The sequence below is a fragment of the Lathyrus oleraceus genome, chromosome 5 (assembly GCF_024323335.1).
Source record: "Lathyrus oleraceus cultivar Zhongwan6 chromosome 5, CAAS_Psat_ZW6_1.0, whole genome shotgun sequence".
NCBI lineage: Eukaryota > Viridiplantae > Streptophyta > Magnoliopsida > Fabales > Fabaceae > Lathyrus > Lathyrus oleraceus.
The window spans coordinates 652,559,397-652,567,743 of record NC_066583.1 but is presented as its reverse complement, the minus strand read 5'-3'; the positions used below and the strand labels follow the sequence as shown (position 1 = coordinate 652,567,743).

The following is an 8,347-nucleotide window of genomic DNA, read 5'->3' as shown; positions in this document are numbered from 1 at the left end:
AAGAGTATGATAGTGTGGTGAAAGCAGAAATACCACGACATGAATCTGAACCAGAATTGTATGAAGCTGTGTTAAAACACATGATCCACGTGCCATGTGGAGTATTGAATCAAAGCTCTCCGTGTATGAAGAATGGTCATTGTAAAAAAAGATACCCAAAAGACTTTTGTGAAGAGACGCGTCAGGGAAATGACTCATATCCTGAGTACATGAGAAGGTTTAATGATCCCATTTTTTTAAATAGAAATAAGTTTGTTGATAATAGATGGGTGGTTCCTTATAATCCATGGTTATTGTTGAAGTACGATTGTCACATCAATGTTGATATTTGCAGCAACATTAAAAGTATTAAATATTTGTATAAATATGTTTACAAAGGTCCTGATCGAGTTGCAATGGAGGTTCGCAGAGGTACAGGTATGGATGAGATTCAACAATATGTTGATGCAAGATGGATTTGTGCTCCAGAGGCATTGTGGAAAATATTTAAATTCACACTTTACAAGTTATATCCCTCTGTCGAAAGACTACAGATCCACTTGCCAAATCATCATCAAGTGCGGTTCTATAAGCATCAAAGAATCACAGATGTACTAAAATCCCTCATGGCATCATAATATTTCATTTGCATAGCCTCAAGGATCATGAGCATCTTGGTTCCCTTTGCCTTTGGGTGAGATCTCTTGTGAGTGGTTTGAGATCACCAAACATGCTTGAATTGTATAATATTGCTTTTCTCATTTTTATTTACTAACCAAAAGCACAAAATGAGTAATTAGAAACATGTTGTTTAGCGGAAGCGACACCTCGAGTATCGTATCGCAAGGACTCCTGGCAAATTAACCAAGTATGAAAACAAAATATGGGGGTTGCGATTCGATTTAGAATAAGTGATTATAAAACGTGATTAAAAAGTGATTAAAATAAGCGATTATAAAATAAGTCAATCTACTGTTTTCGGTTTCCGGCTAATCACTGGTTTTTACCTACCAGTTCCCTAAGCGGTTTCGATCTCTAATCGATTCAATTTCGATTGGCAAGCGGGTTACTACAATCGTGAATTAAGCAAACACGATTTACAAACGCAATTTAACGACAAAGCGACGAAAACAGTGATTAATAGTTAGGAATGCAATCATACGAATTTAATCAAAATCATTCCATAAAATACAGATTAAGCAAATGAATTTTCATAAAATAGAATTGAAAGAGAAACGAAATTAAATTAATAGGATAAAAACCTCAAAGCCTTGGAAATTCGGTTACAGCAGATTGACTCTAGAAGATTAGTTTCTCTTCATGATCGCACCAAATAAAAAGTTATGGTGAATAAGGTGTGTTTGCTACAGTACCGCGACTTCCCTTTTAACCAGAATAAGAATTTCACTTATAATTCAAACTGGACCGGAAAACCTAAATTTGGCCTAACAAATGGCCCAAAATAAATTATTTCATAAAGTACGAAACTTCAACGAATTATTTGAGACTTATGCACTCAGAAACAGCTTTCGGCTTCAACACAAAAGTTGTAGCTATTTCTCTTATCTTTCCAACGCATATCAGAACACGCAAAACAACATTACATAGCTCATGTTATGATCCGAACAGTGGACAGGTATCAATTAATCGCTAAAACTGAAAATAGCAAACGAAAATAGATTAATGGCAAACATGAACTTGAATCTAAAAACATAATAAAATAGTAAAATAAGCAAAATAAAATAGATAAATACCTAAGTACAATTATAGAAGAATGTGCATCAAAATGCACTGATCAGTTGACCTTCCTATTAAGCAACAATGTCACTTAATATCTCTCTTATAAAGTTTATGTTTATTTGCTTAATAAAATGTGAAAACATTTTTTTCTTATTTTATCTAAATCTTTTTATGGTTTTGAACAATCTATAACAATATATAAAGACAAAACCTAATTTTGGTGTCACCTATTTTCTTTTTTCATAATACAGTATTCCAAATCACCAAATTATTCCACTCACATTATTCATTTGTTTGAAAAAAACGGTTGAATAACGTCACGTCACAATGCGGTTTTCTCAATTCAAATAAAATTTAATACAAAAAATATTACATTGCAAACAAAATTAAATATGTATCTTAATAAATACCATATGTTACATCATATAAATAGTTTATATTAAAATCAAACTTATAAAAAGAGAAATTGTTAATATTTTCACGCGTTAGCGCAATAAAAAAGCAGAAAAACGGGCACGGAGTGCCCGTTTGGACGCTAGTATATGATAAAAGTTATTATTGGGATGAAAGTTACATTTTGAGAGGATTGTGAAAATTTGAAAAAAAACCAACTTTGGTAGTTATGCCATATTTAAAAAGAGTAAATTTTTATTAATATTTTATTTTTGAATTAAATAAATTATATATATTTTAAAGGGTAAATTAAAAATGAAAATAGGTCCGCCCAAAATCACTTATCCCTTTTATATATAGTTATAGATATTTAATTTTAATTTATATCATTTAATATATACATGATAGAAGTTATTATTGGAATGAAAATCACATTTTAAGAGGATTGTGAAAAATTAAAAAAAACCAACTATCATAGTTATGCCATATTTAAAAACCTTAAATTTTAATATTCACTATAATTGATAATGTGTGAAGGGGGAGTAAAGTTTCAATAAGGTGCCACACAATGGTAGAGAACGCCAGTTTATAATCATGAGATAGATGTTTAAATATAATTATTCCGTATATTTTGTTTCTTCTTTTCATTTCAATTTAAATGCAATTATCAATTATTTGATGATATAATTATTGAATTTTTTGTTTTTATTATATGTTTAACTTCGTGCAGCTGCAGTCTAGACATCTTCACTCTAGAGGTGCCTTCATGAGTGGTTTTGAGAATGTTCCAAGCATCTTTAGCCACCTCACAGTTGTTTACCAATCTGAAGATGTTCTTATCTACTCCATTGAATATAGCATTCAATGCTTTAGAGTTCCCAAGGGCTAGATCCTCATTCTCCTTGGTCCATTGTTCCTCAGCCTTATCAGTTGTAGCTCCTCCTTACTTTGTAATAACTGGATGTTCCCAGTCAGTTAAAACAGCCTTCCAAGCCTTATTATCCAAAGATTTTAGGAAGGCTACCATTCGAGGTTTCCAGTAGTCATAGTTGGATCCATCTAGAATATGTGGTCTGTGAACAGATCCTCCGTCTCTATCCATAGTACCAGAAAGTAACATCCCTAAATCTCACCCAGAACCAGAGCAAGATGCCTGCTCTGATACCAATTGAAATTCTGGTATCAGATATGAGATGTCTAAGGTAATGTCACGACACTAATATCTGAACAATACAAACATGATAAAAGATAAAGAACAATAATGCAAGAGACACAAGCAATTATTAACCTAGTTTGGTGCAAACTCACCTACGTCTGGGGGCTACCAAGCCAGGAAGGAAATCCACTAAACAAAATTAGTTCAAAGACTCTCAGTAAACAACTTCAAGTTACAATCTTTTCACCTAATCTCTATCCGTGTGGCTTCTACCTAAGAACTCTTAGATATGAGATCCTACTCACTCCCCCTCAATCACAGCAGTGATATAAAACAAGAATTACAATGAAAAGAAGACACTATTCAAAGACACATATTTGATCTTGCTTAAAAGCTTCAATCAAGTAAACACACACTCATGCTTCAAAGCTTAGAGTGGACAAATTACAACTCAAAAATCAGTTCAATTCAATCATCTATGGATGAATGAATGGCTTACAATACACACAACCACACAAGACTCAAACCTTTATTCTCTCTCAATATTTCGTTTGTTATTTCTTGTGTTTAAAACCAGGTTTTCCATGTCCTTTATATAGAAGCATTTGGCTAGGCTTGGATATCATAAAACCCTAAAACTATTTTCCATTCATATCTTCTCATGACAGCTGATTATATCTCGTTGGAAAATAAGTCAATCTGGTTGTAATTACTGATTGAGTAGCATGTTTAATCATCTCTTCAATCATATATAGATTAACATAAAAAACGCAATCACATAATACGTAACATTCAGACTGAATGTTCTGTATACAGATGTCATGACATCGAGTCTGACATCTTAGTAAAATCCTGCATATTCACATTTTAAACATCCTGCAGGTACATGTTATCTTATGTCAAGACAACACTTGTGACAACTTGTGAACACTATAGGTTTTACCAAAATTGCTGCCAACACATAGAACAAACACATAACAAACACATATGATGAAAATTGTAGGAGATAGGGTCTGGGGGACCCCAATTTTGATCAGATGAATTCCTCTGGTCAACCATTATCAACCATCTTGCAAACTTGCAATTCTCTTGACTTTTTGGACTCATGGGAGATCATATATGCATAAGATGATGAAATTTGAAGTGTCCCTTGAAATGTTTGATTAGTTGGTGAAGAAGCTTGCTGAAGAAGTTACACAAGATACCTAGATGAACTAGGGTTTCCAAGGCAAACCAAATCCAAACTCTTGAAGAATTCTTGATCAAAATAACATACAAAGATCATAGGGACTCATATATGATTCCTAAAGTCATTGTGGATCATTTCTTGGTTGAGCTCTTAGCAATGAGGGTCTTAAACCCTAGATATGAACTTGATAAGTCAAAGGTGATCAAGTGTCCTAACTACAAAAGAGTTAGACAAATGCAAAGACATATTTTTTGTATTTTTGGTTAGTAAAGATGATAAAATACAAAGTATGATACAATCACATGGTGCTTGGTGATCTCTCCCAATACAAACCCAATGAATGAGGAATAAGGAGGATGCCAATGTATGATCCCAATGCCATGGCATATGATGAGATATCATGAGGGATCTTAGGGTCAAAATTGGGGTCTTACACATCCCAACTAATTAATGCACTTATTAGTCAAACATCTATAACATGCCTCACCGTCAATCTTAGAATAAGTTACGTTAACAAACATATATACTTATATACTAATAATATAAATCATATAGACGAGAATAATAACTAAATGTGGCGTACCAAAGGCCATCCAAAAAGAAGATTCACACAATCAATTATCTCACTCAATACATGCTAGCTAATGCCTAACTTTTGAATAAAAGTGTCATCTTCAAGTACATCATACCGCTTAGAGAATAAACAATATGAGAAACATATAATTGCACTAAAGCACCACACGAAGACATTGTAATTAATGTCATGAAGATTACATTGTCTCCTCGAGTTATCAATCTAGTAAGAACATATTATATTTCCTTTGAAATGTTCAAGTTAATCGGTGATGTTTCAAGATACTTCAATACTTAAGTAAAGAACTAACATATTGTGTTTTTGAATGATATGAATAAATAAAATAATATTAAAATTCTCTTATATCTAAACATTTATTATATCCATTTTACGAATGATAAAACAAATTCATTCACTTTATGGTTTTAACGAATATGTGTAAGCTTTTAAGTTTATTCAACTTGTCCATAAACCAATCTACCATGTTACTAAACTTATTTTTATATATTAAAAGTATTTCCACTACTTAATGAACTACTATTTAAACAAGTTTTTTAATTATAAGAACTAGCGTCTAGACGGGCACTCTGTGCCCGTATGTCTACTTTTTTAATGAACACACGTGAAAATATATACGATATTATTTTATTTAATATTATTTTTAAATAGAAGTTATATAGGAAGTTAATAGTAGGAAGTTAGATGAAAGATAATAGTAGTGATTTCAATAGAAGTTATTAGAAATTATTATGTAAGTTATATAAGGGTAAAGTTGGTAGAAAAATAGGTTACACCAAAAATAAGTTTTCCCTTTATATATTGTTATAGATAAACATCTAAAGTAAACATACTAGGTCTAAAAATGCTAATCATCACTTTAAACATAACTATTTCATATCAATATATTTATCATATATCACTAGTAACATTACGTACGTTAATAATGTAATGATTTGATTTAAGTTTTAGATAATCAGTTTTAAAAGATCGAAATTGATACTAAATAAATAGAGATTAAATTTAATTAATTTGATGATTCAGATTTGAACATAAACCAAACGAGAATCAATTTTATTAGTTTAATTCAAATATGTTAGTAGAAGTGTAATGATTCAATTTGATTCATTTTTTAAAAGAAAATGAATCCAAACTAATAAAAATAATTAATTTGGTATCTACTATCTTTTTTCACAAAATTTAAACCAAAATCAAATTAATAAACAATACAACTAGTAAACTTGGGAAGGACCACTATAGTGTTAAAAGGCTCAAAGACTTCACCAGAAAAAACAAGAAAAAACAATAATACTAACATGCGGTTATACATACCTTAAAAATGAAAAAGGTAATCTGAACCTAAACATAAAGAACAGTCATCGGAAGAACATCACAGGTACTCAACAGGATAAAACAAAAGAGAATGATGATTAATAACAACATCACGATATTAATAACCAAACCTATATCCATACGAAGCTAAGTAAAGGTATGCATTTGCCAGAAAATAAGACTAATACGAGAAGGACTCAGAAGGTTGAAAAACCTATTCAGGAAAATAAGAACGGTCATAAAGATAACAAAATTTTCAATATACAAAGGGATAAAGGTAAAGTGATGATGAAGAATCATACCAAAATGATAGCTAATGACTTGAAACATGCATATGCAATAAAAAAGATGATTATCAACAAGGTTAAAAAAATGAAAATCTAAAAAGAAAAAAAAGCCAATAAGAAGTGAGGATTACCTGAACCAACAATCCAGAGTTAGATGCAACATCGATGCAAGCCTAAAACAAAAGGATTTTGGGGTCTATGTGCAATTTTCTATATAGAAGACGATGTCAGCTTAGAGGAATACAGACGATACACGCAATGAGAGAATGCTCTGTTAGCCGTTGAAACGATGACGATGAAACTTGCGATTAAACGAACAATTGATAAGAGATATAAGGAGATTGAATTTGAATATGATAACAAAGAAATGATGGAGATTCTTAATAAAGGGGAGGAAACATTCCCATAAACTACTATTCTTAATAAGTGTAAAATTGTTATTTTAATTATAAATTAGACCGGAATAGTACACTATCAAATTACTAATTAAACCCTCTTAAGGAACTTTTGACAAAAAAATATCAAAAGATTTTTTTTTTAATTATTATTTTCTAAAAATAAATATTGTTATATCTCACATCCATTTAACTCACATCTCACATTTGACAAACAAAAGTAAGTCATTTAACCAATTTAATTGATTTTATTCAAACGAGTTGATATTTTAAAAAATCATTAAAAAACAATTTTTTTAAACACTATAAATTTTGTATATTATCAAAATAAATACATATGTTATAATAAAAAAAGTGATAGATGAGAAATTTTTACTCAAGTAACCAACTTTTTCAAAAAAAAATCCCAAAATAACCAATTTTTCAGATTAATTCCCAAACTACTCCACTTTGAAGAGGTGGCGCTAAATGAATTGGTGCATGCTCTCTAAGTTAAAGAGGTGGCGCAAATTGGATTAGCTAGTGCATTTGGTGTTGCCAATTCAATTGGCGTCCATGTGTAAAAAAGGAGAGGAGACGTTAATTGGTTTGACGCCTCTGTGTATTGCATAATTTGTTTGAAAAATAATGTACGTTTTAGATGAAAGTCGAAATCGGGTCAATTGATATTAATATTAATATCCGTTTACATACGAATACCATAAAGACTAATGTCGTTGATCGTGATGACCTAACCGACCTCCAGTACCACATCCCCTAACTACCCGAACGCGTGACCCTAACCCACGTTGATGTGAGTTGGTTCATTGGTTAGACGGAACCATACCTAAAGGCAAAAAAATAAATAGAAGTATTGAGAGGCTCAATGTCTTACATGGATGAGTGCGAGTACAAAATGATAAGGATGATATGAAAATGATGTTTGGACCAAATGATAGCTGTTTGATTGTTGTAATCAGTTAGAAATGTTGTTTTTAGATGTTGTGGTTGTCGCGCTAAAAGTCAATTGTTAACCAAAAGTCAATTGTTGTATAAATGGTCAATTTTGTAGTCTTTGTACATGTATGGACTTTGAATGTGATTGTATGAAATGATATTTGATATTTGAATACATTGACTATTTGAAATGAATTGTATGAATATCAAAGATATTGAAATGAATGAACATGATAACATGAATCAATTGACACGAGTTTTGAATGAATCAAGACCTAAGGGCCAAAATGGATAATGATTAGGACCTATCCAACAATTCATGGACCAAACACTAATGAAAATGATATGGAATAGACTAAGTGATGAACT

At 31.2% G+C, this 8,347-nt stretch overlaps 1 long non-coding RNA gene across 1 annotated transcript; it reads right to left on the bottom strand.

Annotated features, from left to right (window-relative positions):
• Positions 1-6,264: 6,264 nt before the first annotated feature.
• Positions 6,265-7,046, bottom strand: LOC127083708 (uncharacterized). Its single transcript, XR_007788519.1, has 2 exons — positions 6,779-7,046; positions 6,265-6,574 (listed from the first exon to the last, which is right to left on the bottom strand). It is a non-coding gene; the product is annotated as an uncharacterized LOC127083708 (long non-coding RNA).
• Between the last annotated feature and the right edge of the window lie 1,301 nt (positions 7,047-8,347).